Source organism: Lampetra planeri, chromosome 4 (assembly GCF_965212315.1).
Source record: "Lampetra planeri chromosome 4, kcLamPlan1.2.h2, whole genome shotgun sequence".
Classification (NCBI taxonomy): Eukaryota; Metazoa; Chordata; class Hyperoartia; order Petromyzontiformes; family Petromyzontidae; genus Lampetra; species Lampetra planeri.
In genome coordinates this window covers 19,835,759-19,849,994 of record NC_136110.1, presented here as the reverse complement: position 1 = coordinate 19,849,994, position 14,236 = coordinate 19,835,759, and the positions used below count along the sequence as shown (strand labels likewise).

General features: G+C 47.6%; 1 protein-coding gene across 6 annotated transcripts in view; it reads right to left on the bottom strand.

Moving 5' to 3' along the window:
- The window catches only part of LOC144717792 (uncharacterized), a 36,263-nt gene extending 22,636 nt beyond the window's left edge, over window positions 1-13,627 (bottom strand). For 4 of the 6 annotated variants that reach the window (XM_078593454.1, XM_078593457.1, XM_078593458.1 and 1 more), the window contains exon 1: window positions 13,497-13,627. The gene's annotated coding sequence lies outside the window, so the exon portion shown is untranslated. Of the gene's footprint in view, window positions 1-5,981; window positions 6,695-6,739; window positions 6,816-13,496 lie in introns of those variants that run through there. The other 2 variants (XM_078593455.1, XM_078593456.1) reach the window with 2 other exon arrangements.
- Between the last annotated feature and the right edge of the window lie 609 nt (window positions 13,628-14,236).

Below are 14,236 nucleotides of genomic sequence, written 5' to 3'. Positions count from 1 at the left end.
CCTCTTTGGATGTAGACGAACTCCGTCTACCTTCACGAGAAGACCAAATGCACACTCCTGCCATCATCAGCCATGATCAATCCACTACTGGATAAAGGTTTCCCCGCTACGTAGAACATCTCTCAGTCCTGCGATGTAACAATGTGATGCTAGCAACTGCACACGAGTCGACTTCGTCGCTCCATCTCCGCGGTGGATGGCCTCTCAGGCGAGTTTCCTGCTTTGGCTTCCAGTGATCTGCTAGTCTCACCCACTGGCAATCATCTCTTCCAGTGACCTGTCCTGCGCCCAAGACTACTCACTTTTCTTAACAACAAGAGTGTGACCTCAGGACACGAGCACAACTATCATCCGCTGCGCTGTAGTAAAAGCTAAGGTTCCCCTGTTACTCTGCTGTAGATAAGGCTGCCACTGGGTCACCTTGCCAAGGTCATTTCTAATTGTACTGCACATTAGTCTTATCTTAAAGGAAATTCATGTCGTGACTTAAACCAAGGCGCTTTACAAAGAATTAACAATGGTAAAACATATTAATGTAATGGTGGTGAGGTGAATGAAATAGAGAGGAAGCAATGGGCGAATCTGTGATGCGTGAATTCGGTGAAAGGGAAATTAATACCAGTAAATGATGATGATGATGGATTGATGATTGGGCAATGAGTGATAGCCATATAATGAGAATGAGAAGGGGGAACAGTAACGGTGGTGGTTATGACGGGGAGATTAAGGGGTCGTGGGAGCAGAAACTAGTAAGCGAAGGTGACTTTAATGTGGAGGTGAAGTTTGATCGAGTGAAGGGGGTCGAGAAGAGAAGCTGATACTCGTGTGCGAGTGTCTCTGTATTTCTAAGACTTCGCCACTTGTCTTCTACAACATTCACAGCCTCCAGAAACACCATGGCTGTCATGAGGGTTAGTTGACCATACTTCATTACACTGGTCATCGCAGGTTAGTAGGCATGTAATAATGGATTGGTGCAAATAATGAGGCACCAAACTATCAACCAAGGTCAATCCTCACGATACACGCATCAAATTGGGTGCGTAAGACTCGACGACGTAAAAGTTATTCAAATCACGTGAATAATACGCTAATCTATCCACTCATTTGTTCCCATTTATTTTTTTTAGCAAAAATCTAGCAACAACGCCATGTTTAAAAAAAACTACTGATAAACTGTGGCCCTAATCTTCTTTAACCTAACACAAATGTACACGTTTAAATAGATTTCCCATTTTGTGTAACTTTGCTATTTTTGCGAATCGCATGTTTAAAGAGGCACAAACCCTTGCAAACCTGGCTTTTCTTGATCTTTCTGAATCTGTTTTTGTCGTAAATGCCAGCTTCACTGGATAGGTCAGTATGAGCCTTGTGGCAGTCTGCTTGATAAACGCCGACTGAGAGATGTCTGAATTGCAGTCGGCTCTCGACAGCACGATCATTATAATGTTGACCACTATTAAGCACACAGAGTATCACCACGCTGTGTTGCAGTGCTTAAGTTTACTTGCGTTTTTTTAAAATACTCTCTGTATTCCCGAGTCTGGGTTTTGATGGATAGTGGTTCTAAATAGCAGCATCTGCTTCTATTCCAATATTCTTCTTCTATATAAATATATTTAACTCCCCAATCTACTGAGGTATTCCCAATGACCTTGGCTATTCAATATTTTGCACTGCCACCACCATTTGGTCTTTTGTTTGAGTTGCCACCTTTTCCAAAGATAAAACCGGGACTTATTTCTCAGTCAGTCTACCATAAAACTATGCAACACACTACAATAAAATTCAACACATCAGACCTCGGTACAAAACAATTACTGCCACCCAACACACACAAAAGATGCTAATTCGCGGACTGCCTGGGTCAAATCAGGACAGGTAGCAAGCGGCCATTCTGTGTAGTGTCACCAGCGTCTGACATTGATTTGTATTTGACTTTCAAGCGATCTGCTCAGACATTTGTGGCGACATATTTATTTAATCGTGTTCACATTTCATGGTTGTTACACCCATGAATTACTGAAAAGAGTATTTTAATTTACTAGTTGTACAAGAGGTGGCACATTCGCAAGAACATTATTTTCTTGCGTGTGATGACAGCAATATGTTCAGGAGCTATATATCAGTCTGTTCTCACATAACGCTGCGTGTTGTTTTCATAACGCGAATTGGATATATAACGCGACGAATGTATTTGGGAACACATTTTTTTATAACGCTGTTTGCGAATTGGATATAACGCGATCGAGTGAATGGAACCACGTCGCGCGAGTAGTGGCATCGCACAACGCGTGACATGACACAAGGCATTGGGATGCTGCTGGATGCTTCTAGACGCTACCCACGCGCCTCAGTCTTTGTTCGGCCTGCGTACGCATCTCACGTGTTATCGCGGACTGCGTTTCATCCCTACATTATTCATTACAACGCGATTTTTCCATAACGCGGTGTTCTTCAAGAACACAACTACCGCCGCGTTATAGGAAAACAGGCTGCACCAATGCCGAAGTCTGCTGAGCACAACGAGAGGACTTCGGGAGAGAGTTTGTGTAGTTGTGCTCCAAGTGTTCCCTCTCCCCCACTCCCCGCGTTGTCAAGGGGGCCCGCGATGTTAATGCCAATGGGAGAGCACTCGGGATGTTTGTGTATCACGAGAAATGGGCATTGGAGGGACTTAGGCCACCGCAACAACTCGCTCAGATGTGGGCAGAGCGGTCGGGGATGCGATTTGGCAGCACAACCGATGGACTAAAAGGTTCGGAATCGGTTTTTAATTAATTTAAAAAATCATAAATCCCAACGAAATTGGAAGGGGGGAGGGGGTCATTGTTGCCCATGGGTTTAATTCGGGAAAATGTCAAAACTGGGTGGTTTTTAACTTTTGCCAACAAAACTGGATCCCAAATGTCAAAACTGGGTGCACCCTGGGTGGCCAAAAACTTGAGTTTTGGACACTCAGGGTGCACCCAGTTTTGACATTTGTCAAATTCACTTGATAATTGTATACTAGCACAGTGTGCCAGCACCCCATTCATCCAAACACTTGGTATTTGTATACTGGCACACTGTGCCAGCACCCCATTCATCTAAACACGTGGTATTAGTATGCTGGCACAGTGTGCCAGCACCATATAACTACACACACTTGATATTTGTACGCTGGCACAGTGTGCCAGCACCCCAACGACCAACATTTCAAGCTACGGCTCGGACTCGGAAGTGAGCTCGGGGCGGGCTTGCGACCAGGCGGGTGCACTGCCACCTTGCTCACATTCGAATGGCAACCCTCCACCCCAAGAAGACTTTTACCACGCGCCGCGAGGCCATCCACGGCATCCAAGACTTTGCTTTGCAACAAGGCAAGCGCGCGGTCCTTGACCTCAAGCGAAGCGGCGGACGGCACGTTGCCATCGTCTGCTCTAGTTCAACACCTTGTTCCTTCAAGGTGAAGCTGACGAAGCTCACGGGGGAACGACGCGGCTTCCGCGTCTCGGCGCTGTGCACGGATCACCACGGCTGCACAGGCACTACCAAGATCACGCAGCGCCAAGTGGAGGCGAACACGACAGCCCGTTCGGCCTTTCGCGCCAACCCCCGTACCTCCGCACCGACTGTCATTGCCCAGGTCGCCGTCGTTGCTCACGTCATTGTCCCGACCCGGATGATGTACCGCGCCAAGGACACGTGCATCGCGGCGAACGAGAGTGCGGCCCATGCAGGCTTCGAGTTCATCAACTCGCTGGTGGAGACGTTCGGCAAGCTCAACGCGACGACCTGCAGTGTGCGAGAAGATGCGGGCATCTTCTGGGGTGCGTTCATCTGCAACCCGATCGCACGCTCGTTACAGCCAAGTCTTCAACGCGTCGTCGGCATCGACGGGTCGCACATGAAGGCGCGCGCCTACAATGGAACCATGCTCGTCCTCGTTGGGCGCGACGGCAACAACCGCAACGTCCTTCTCGCCGTGGCGCTGGTGCCGTCCGAGACGGCAGCGGCCTACGACTGGTTTCTCAACTGCTGCACGACCAACGACATCGAGCTCGACGGTACGCCGGTCTTCTGCGATCGTGGCACGGGCATCCTAGCCTCCGACTGGAAGGACCTCATGCTCATCCACTGCACGCGGCATTTGATCTGCAACGGCGTGGACAACATCGGCTCCGCGTTCACGCCCGACCTCCAAGGCATCATCTACGATGCCCAAGGGTGCGCCTCCGAGGCCGCGTTCCGCAGCTCCTTGGGCTGCTTGGGCGTAGCTCTGCCTGCGGCGGCCACGTACTACAACAAGATCGACCCCCACACGTGGGCGCTCTACCCGCACCTGCACACGACGCCATTGTACGGCTGGCGCACGACGAACTTTGTGGAGTCCACGAACAGCGAGGCCCTGCCGGCTCGCGAGATGGACCCCTTCCACTTCCTCATGCACCACATGGAAGACATGATGACGATGGCCTTTGCCCACCGCAGCGACGCCGAGAAGTGGGCCGCTCAAGGGCGTGTCATTACGCCGTACGCTCAAGGACTCATCGACGCTCAGCAGGCGTTGGCCCCGAGGTACAAGGTCTACGAGAGTACCTCGACGCGTGCATACGTCAAGGATCCAGACGCCTACGCCTCTGCCAAGCGCCGAGTCGATCTCAGCTCTCGGTCATGCACGTGCGGGTACATGAAGCAGATGGGCTTGCCGTGTCGGCACTACATTCGTGCCCTCATGGCGTTTGGGCGGATGCCCGAGCTCTACGACGCATGTGCGGTGTGTTACCAAGTCTCTGCCATCAACACGACATGGACCTCGGTTGCCGGTATCGAGCTGCCCATTGCCGAGGAGCTGCAACGCGACAACACCATGATGCCACCTCCTCGCCAGAAGAAGGCTGGCCGCCCGAAGAAGCGTCGGATTCGCAAACGTGGCAAAGGTGGCCCATTGGGCCTCACGCGGTGCTCCTTCTGTCGCGCCAAGGGCCACAACAAGCGCTCTTGCCCGTCGAAGTAGTTATATATATGTAACAAACATGTTTTGTTCTAAGTGTGCAGCACCATACTTCGACGCAAACACTATCTACCGTTGTTCTACTGTAGTAGGTGTAGCATGCAAGCTGGCACACTGTACCAGTATACAAATGGCAAGTTTGTGTATGTTCGCGAGCTGAAAGTGTTACTGTAGTTGCAAGCTGGCACACTGTGCCAGTATACATATGGCAAGTAAGTGTTACTGTAGTAGCGAGCTGGCACACTGTGCCAGTATGCAAACGGGAAGTTTGTGGTGCAAGGTATGGAACATGAGCCACGAGAAACATCATTTGGAACGCTCTAAATCTGTGGCGACATATGGATGAATAACGCAAGGACCTAAACGTGTACAAAATGATACATTAAATCGTACACCTTCTTCACCCAGTTTTGACATTTGTCCACATTGAACATCACCCAGTTTTGTCATATCAAAAAGCACCACCCTGTTTTGCCTGTCGTTTTCCAAGACCACCCAGTTTTGACATTTGGGATCCAGTTTTGTCGGCAAAAGTTAAAAACCACCCAGTTTTGACATTTTCCCGGTTTAATTCCTATTCACACGCAGCACATGACGATGTGTTTTGTGTGTGTCGCACGCACCGAGAAATGAAATCATGGCAGAATGTCACAGAAGGAATGATTCTCCACTTAAATATCAATGCGCTTTGCAAAGGATTTAATACAGTATTGACAAAAGGACTCGCAACAATTGTACAATTCATGAGCATAGAGCAAAAAAGCATTCACGTCAAGGCCGAACTAATAATCAACCCGTTCATACAGCGGCGCATTGACACCGAGCTGCAACAGTTTGATGATAAACCACGCACGCAGGTGGGCGGACTGCTGCTACGGACTGCATGGAACACGTGGCGCTGTTTGCGAGCACCTATTAAGTACGAGCCACAGTCGGGTTAACACGTGGACCCGTGTGGACTGTCGGGAGGAGGCGCGGGGCTTACCAGTGGCTGGAGCCAAGCCCCGACCGCCTTTGTCTCCCCAGAGCACCACCGCACTGGCAAATGATCGAGGCCCAGTCGAACCCAGGCAAGGTGAGAGCCGGGACAGGCAGAGGGCAAGTGCCCTCGTTGCGGCACAGGTCAACTCGGCACAGCGAAACGCGTGGCTGGGGCAATGGTGCGCAGCGGTAAAAGCGCACTGCGGCGTCCAAGTTCGAGTGCAGCTCTCACGGCTAACATCAGTGGCGAGTGATATTAATTGGTTCCTGGCACTTCCCCTACCCGCCACCAACTAAACCGCGTGAAGTACAGTATAGCAAGGTCAATCATCCCCACGAGAAACACGTGGGGGGGGGGGCACAGGCCTTGTCAGCAGTCGATTAAAGCCAGGGCCGTACATTGAATGGCAAATCACCACCAACAACGCGGGCGATGGCTGTCGCTTACAGAGGGAAACTCGTGCTGTTAGCGAGCACATACCGAGGTCGCCTTGCACACAACGCACGCCGCCGCCGTCACCACCATCACACACGCACACACCGGCGAGGCCTGCTCAGTTTTCAGAGGGCACAGCATCCTGCCCACGAAGGGTATTCAACACACAGCCGCAATGTCACTTGCACACCCCCCAACCCACCAAGAAACCACGCGGCTTAAGCGGACGAAACTCATCCCATTCCATCAATTCGCGCGAGACATCGGATTTCCGGCCACTCTTTTGCGATGCGTTCCTCCTCTCCCCTCCGCCTGCCACCGCTTACCCGGTCCGCAGGAGCAAAGCAGCGGCAGCGGCTGCTCTCGGGATCGTTTTTGTGTTGTAACTCCGACTCGCACACGCTGCCCGTGACGTCGCCGCCGCCGCGAGGAAGGAGGTCGACACGTTTCCAATTACGGTGTGGGGAGGTGTGAGGGATGGGGGGTGGGGGGGTGAGGGATGGGGGTTGAGGGTGGGGGGTGAGAGATGAGGGTTGAGGTTGGGGGGTGAGGGATGGGGGTGGGGGGGGTGGGGGGGTGAGGGATGGGGGTGGGGGGGTGAGGGATGGGGGGGTGAGGGATTGGGGTTGGGGGTTAGGGATGGGGGTTGGGGGTGAGGGATGGGGGTGAGAAATGGTGGTGAGGAGTGAGGGGAGGGGGTGAGGGATGAGGGATGGTGGGTGAGGGATGGGGAGTGGGGGGTGAGGGATGGGGGTGAGGGGTGGGGGGGATGGGGGGACAAATTAATGTAGACCCCCCCCCATGGGTCCTAGCGTCGGTTGCACGTGTAATGATGAGGTGACACTGCTGCTGTGTTCATTTACGAAGTTTGTTGCGGTGGATATAGAAGAATCCACATTTTCTGCATCGCAAACATTTTGCATATGCAGGGTCGCCCAACAGTCAGGACACATGAGGTCATATTTATTTTAACAAATCACAAGGTTATTGAATTTATTTTAACAAATGTTCAAACTGTCTGCCAGCATTAATACGTACATGAATTATGTTTTGAAATTAATTTAGGATGTTTTTTTTAAGGTTACAAGTGCAATCTTTGAACATTCATCAGTTATGTTTCGTCTCAATTAGTGCAGGGTTTTTGGACGAGTTTTGTAAGCGATTGAAGAAAATGTATACATATCAATAATAGATCAAATATGAACTTAAAAAATAAACAATACCCATTTTTTTAAAACATTATTAGTGCGTGGGGCGCCATGAACCCAGCGACCCGAGTTCGAGTCCCTCTCACGGCCAACATCAGTGACAATTATCTGAAGCGGTGCCGGGCCTCCCCTAGGTCGACTCAGCCTCAAAGAAGTGAATATCTGGTGCGGTGTGAAAATACACACCGCACAAAAGAGGCCGGGCGTGGTGCTGGCCACCCACCCCTCGTGTGCCCTCCCGGCTTTCATCCGGTGCTCGTTCACTATAGTTGCCCCAACAGTTTGTTAAGGCTACGTGGAAGGGAAATGTGCCCTTGGGAAGGATAGAACAGTGCGCAAGGACGCAGGTTTAGTATGCGTGTCGGTGCAGTAGGGGGCAGTGCAGCAAAAAACGATTCTGTATTACAACCCCAACTTCACCCACCCGTCCTGACCATCGCGGTGAATAAGTAATATTTAAAAATACTTTTTTTAAACACGCTTTAATGAAATGTACCGTACGAGTAATGGTAAAACTCCACAACTCCAGGAAGTGGCCACAAAGCTTACCATAACGTAAGGGGCCATGGTGATTTACAGCCAACGTCAGTTGAGTGTGGACAATTAGACCCAAGGCGAAATATTTAACCTATAAAAAGATGGTTTAAAAAAATGTAATGATAGAATATAGTATTGTCATCAGTATGACATAAGTATACCAAGTTTGCAGTCGATACCACATTGGGAAGTGGGTTAAACTTGAGTTACAAGATTTGAGGATACGACAACAACAACAGACAGAGTTAATAGAAAGCGTGTAAAAAGATTGTTTAAAATATGTTTTTATGATAGAATATAGTATTGTCATCAGTAAGACATAAGTATACGAAGTTTGCAGTCGATACCACATCGGGAAATGGGTTAAAATGGAGTTACAAGATTTGAGGATACGACAACAACAACAGACAGAGTGAGTTAAATAAAAGCGTGTAATAATAAAAACTATCTTTCGATTTAAAGCTTTCGTGACTGCAGGGATTCATATTCTTAGTTCTTTAGGTAAAGTCACGTAGAAGGGAAATAATATAATAAAATAAAACATAATAAAATACAATTCTCACGACGTTTCAGCTACAACGCAAGCAGCCGTCCTCAGGTGAAGAAACAGAGCTGTCGGAAAGACAACGTCCTAATTTGCTTGCGTTGTGGCCGAAACGTCGTGAGAATTTTCTTTATTATGTTTTATTTTTATTATTTTATTATTTCCCTTCTACGTGACTTTACCAAGATAACCAAGAATAAAAAATATCCCCCACCAACAGACGACCCACACACAGTGGGGAGGCCCTCGTCCAGCAGTCGATTGCCCTTATTTTACAGGACATGGCAGAATCAACGACCGTGAGTACACCAAGACCCCAGTGGGAGCTGGGACAAAGAATACACTGTGTTAAATTTTACTACAAGACAGGCTCGTTTAAGAAAACCCAGGACAGTTTCATGCGTCAGTTCGAATGTGAAAAGGCTCCATCCAAAAGCAGAATTCAGAACTGGGTGGCCCACTTCGAGAAGTATGGGACCGTGGAGAACCTCAACGCTGCCAGTGAGAACCGTCCAAGCCACTCGGGACGTCCCAAGAAGCGAACAGCCGAGCTGGTCGAAAGTGTGAGAGAGTCTCTCCAGCAGAGTCCGAAACGCTCTGTGCGTAAGCGAAGTCAGTCCCTCGGTATGTCCCGTGAGACTTGCAGGAGAGTGCTGGTGAACGATATCAGGGCTTACCCATACAAAATACAGACGCTGCAGACCCTTACAGCCTCAGACAAGAAGCAGAGGAGCGCTATGGCAGTCAAGATGCTCGAGAAGATCGAGGAGACACCAAGTTTCCTTAACCTCCTTTGGACCTCAGATGAAGCCCACTTCCATCTTGACGGAAAGGCGAACTCCAAGACAAATGTCTTCTGGGGGTCCTCCAGACCCAATGAAGTAGCCACCAAGCCCTTGCACTCTCCTAAGTGCACGGTGTGGGCTGCAATCTCGGCCAGAGGCATCATCGGACCAATCTTCATCGAAGAATCTGGCGTAGCAGTGACAGTCACCAAGGAGCGGTATGTGGAGGTCCTCAAAACCTTCAAGAGTGAGCTCCAGACCCTCTACCCGTCGCTCATGAGCAAGTTCTGGTTCCAGCAAGACGGAGCAAGTTCTCACACCTCAAACCTGTCCCGAGATTGGCTGAAAGAGAACTTCGGAGGCCGAGTGATCAGTCTCAAGACTGATTTTGAGTGGGCACCCCATAGCCCGGACCTAAGCCCCCCAGATTTTTTTCTTTGGGGCTATCTTAAGGACAGAGTCTACGCAGGGAAACCCAGAACCATCACGGAACTCAAGGAAACCATCAGGGAGGAGATGAGAGCCATTACCAATTCAGTCTGTAAGAACGTCATGGACAACTTCGTGCTGCGCCTCAAGAAATGCACGGAGCTAAATGGAGGCCATCTAGAGCACATGCTGTAGAACGGAGAAAAAAAGGCCAAAGACCCTAGTGTTTTGATTTGATGTTTTGAATATAATAAACTAGTTATGACCAAAGTTTCATTTCATTCGGACAAAACACTAAGAAACGGGGCCTAATTAGAGTTGGGGCCCGTTTTTTTTGGGTCACCCTGTATACATGAACTTTATGTACCGAATTAGCAGCCCCCACATAATCCGCGTATTGGGAAATAAACCCCACTTTATGAACACTGAACTAGTGTGAGTTATTACCGTATTATTCCAATAACACGCATTATTTACCCCCCGTATGTTTAAATGGAAAGTTGAAGGTGCGTCCAATAAATGTGTGTCCAGCTTTACTTTGTCTATCTTTCGTGTCATATAATCCGGAGAACACGGTAAGTCTTGCTCTTGAAAGCGCTTTGGAGGTGGGGTTGGCGGAACACGCAGATATTGCGTGCTGTCAAATTATTCGAGGTGGCCGGGAGATGGCAGTACAGCAAGTGGATACAGCGAGTGGTTGTTGACTGATTGTCTCCCTCGTATGCGTGGGGTTTTTTTTCTTCCGGATACCACGTTTTCCTCCCACATTTTAAATATTCCAAAGATTGGACTCAAATCCCGAAGCAGCACTCTCCTGGAAAGTGTTCAGTCTGTGACGCGCACCAAGATACCATTTTAAGACAAAGCATTGTAAGGGACTCGTTTTCCGAGACAATAACATACATTCAACATTCCCATGACGGGGGCTAGTCTATCCATAGAATGACAGATGTTTACATCCGACAATGTTGTACTCGCTTTAACTACCTACATGGTATGATGGTATGAATCAGTCTCGGACAGGGATTTGAAGTCAACACATGACTGTTCGTAATTTTGCTTCAGAATGTCATGGTCCCCGTCATACAAATGTGGATTGGCGACACAATGAGATATACAATACTGTACAATAAAGCATGCGTTTACATTCAATATACATGCAGCTTCATCTCAATCTCGAAAGGAAATGCTCGACATTTTTGACTGCACGCTCACGTATTTTGGGAAACGTCAAAAAATAGTAGACAATAGGAAGACAAACTTTCCATTGTGACTGCTTAAAGGTCTCGACACTGGCAAATCACAAACAAATTGCTTCAGCGGTATAGAACGTCACTGTATTTGCAACTGGCGTCCAGTAAGCTTTCGCATCCAGTGTGAGCTAGCCATTGTGGCACAAGAAAGCTCTGCATGGTCTTGGACCAATGTACGTGCGGGCCCGACTGATCTGCCATACGACTGGGGTTTATACGCTCCGCTCTTCAGAGCAGGACATTACTACTACTCTTCCAGCCTCGGCTCTTGCGCTCAACGCTGGTGGGGGAGGGTGGGGGGCTTTTCAAGTGTTGCCCCAAAGATCTCAAATGCCTCGCCCGCGGTGATCCGGCACGCTACGAGCCTCAGTGTGTTTAGAAGGGAGTGCAAGGCTCATTATTTTCTCATGGCTTTTACTTGACCGTTATTTTGTCTTTGAATTTTATTTTAGTATACAATGTTTTGATACGCCCTTAAGTTGAGGCGATATTAAATTCTATATAAATATGGTTTACGGTTTAGTATGTATATTCTTGGTTCTTTCGGTAAAGTCACATAGATAGTCACGTAGATTCTATCTACGTGACTTTACCGAAAGAACCAAGAATATGAATTCCTGCAGTCACGAACGTTTTAAGTCAAGGTTTAGTATGTCTCATGGATAACGCATATTTGCCGTCACCCATAATCTTTGGCAACCCAGCACAGAAAGAGTTGTTTTAGTTGAGTACGCCTCACTGCTGATGAAGCTCAAAAGAGTTCAACCGGTACGTCCAACATGTGCCTGCTTAACATATAATGCGTAAAAAAACATTGGTCCACAATAATCTTTGTATGACATATGGAGATAGATTTTCCGTCTATTATTTTCTCTTGAGCTCCCCGTTGTGGAGCAGTGGTGTGAGCAAGTAGGTTGCAAAGACTGAACATTTACCCTTCATTAATACTTAGTTGCACATATCTCCGAGTAAGGTACAGCACGCAGTCCTGTAATAATTTACATTTTCAAGGCGCATTCCATCCTAATGGGATCCTATTCTATATTGAAACCGTCTGAAAGGAAAATAACAAAAACAACTGATAATGCATAGGAGCATTAAGTTACGTACTTGTGTCTCGCTATGATTTAACAAATCAAATTCCAATCACGTGTGAAACTAAAATACAAACATATATGATAACACAAACATACGTTAATCTTATTTATCACCTGGATTATCACTTGCGATGGAACATCGCGTTTGCTAGGATGTCCAAGGATAACATTTAAGGTACAACGAACCGGCCAGTACAAAAATAAATACATTGAGCCACTTTCTCGGTGCCTACGGTGAAGGAACGTGTACACACACACACGTGGGATACATGCCGTGAATACGAGATACACATACACGTAAACTATAACTATGCACCCGATCCAAGAACCGAATGGCTCACAGGGCTATACTAAATAAATAAATGAAACTGAAATTAAATAAAAAGTAGGTATTTTTAGCAAATAAGACCCACTGAGCTATATAGCTATTTTCAGAAGCAACCGGGGCTACAAATGATAGCTCAACGAAGTGGCTTATGATGCGGACATTTATAGCAGCCAAATACTCTCAACGCATGTTGAATCTTTACTGGACGAAAAACGGAGGACCTGGAGAAAAATCCACACGACCACGGGGAGAACATGCAAACTCCAAATATGCAGGCGTCAGGGTCGGGATCAAACCCACGGCCTCCTGTATACCAGGCGAGGTAGATAACATCTCTACTGTGAAGTGCCTGACCTGGATAAAACTGAACACATCAGTGTGACTCGAGATGATGAAAATATGTGAATGTAATTACCTGCACTGACAAATTACGTGTTCGTATGATGACCAAACGTTATTTCTTTTTCAACCTGAACAGTCCAAGAACGCTGTTTTGCATGGTTATTGTTGATACGCCACATACATCTCGCCTTATTTTGTCCTCATTAAACCTATTTTATCTTCATAGGATCATAGGAATACTAGGCACAATCATATATGATTATTGATATTATAGTCTAGTGGCAGTGCCTTACGCCGATAATAATTCTACGTCAGCCGAGCAGCGTTCCAGAAATATTCGAGTAGGAAAATTCGGCTATGCTTCCATGCAACATCCTTTAACAGCACTCGATGCCTGAATGTTGATTCTAAACGACCAACTGACCCGATAAGATGCGTCTCCTTCAAAACAAATGCATCATGTGTCAGCCCATAATGCATTGACGACCAATAAAGTGCATTGTCTGTCAGCTGATGAATCACGGGTCATGAATGGATCATGAATCGCACGAGGAGCTTACCAGCACAGATGACAGTCACTCTCGGCTCAAGTGCATCAGCAGGTCCGACCTGCGATGGTGGCGTAGGCAAAGCTGCTGCCAAGAGAGTGGTTCGTTAGATTTTAGGGAGTGCCTTTTCACTGCCAAATCTTTGCAATCTCTTGCACAAACATCCCTTTTCAGCCCCACCCCGCCTCCTATCCCCCTCACTCCCGTCCCTTAAATGGCCGTCAATGTCTCCCCGAACCTCAGCGGAAAATGTAAACGTTTAAGCTCATAACGCGATGTAAGCCCACATTTATTCGAGTATACACGTTGACTCACTAGAATATAATAATGCATGGCATATGATAATAAGTTTTTCCCCTTGTTTTGCAACAAAACAGATGTTAAGATGTTAAAACACCAAACTGAATTTTTTTTACAAGGAATCATGTCTGCATTAACCACAATGCTTGTGGTCAGAATGCTAAAAACAAAAAACACTCTGATAATATATGCATTGTCCTGGAAACTGATTGGTCCACACCAGAGACAGCTTTCTTTTGAGCCTCGTCTCAAACGGTGTTAGACCAGACGACGCCAAACGGCGTACTGCATAGCAGTGTTAGACCAGAGGACGCCTAAAGGCATACTGCATGGCATATTTTTACAATTGTAAGCGTCAAATGTCTCCACATACCTAAATAGGTGGTTGGTTGCTGCTCATCTCCATCGGTGGTCCAAATGACCAATCGGAAATTCCACATTTCTATAACGGG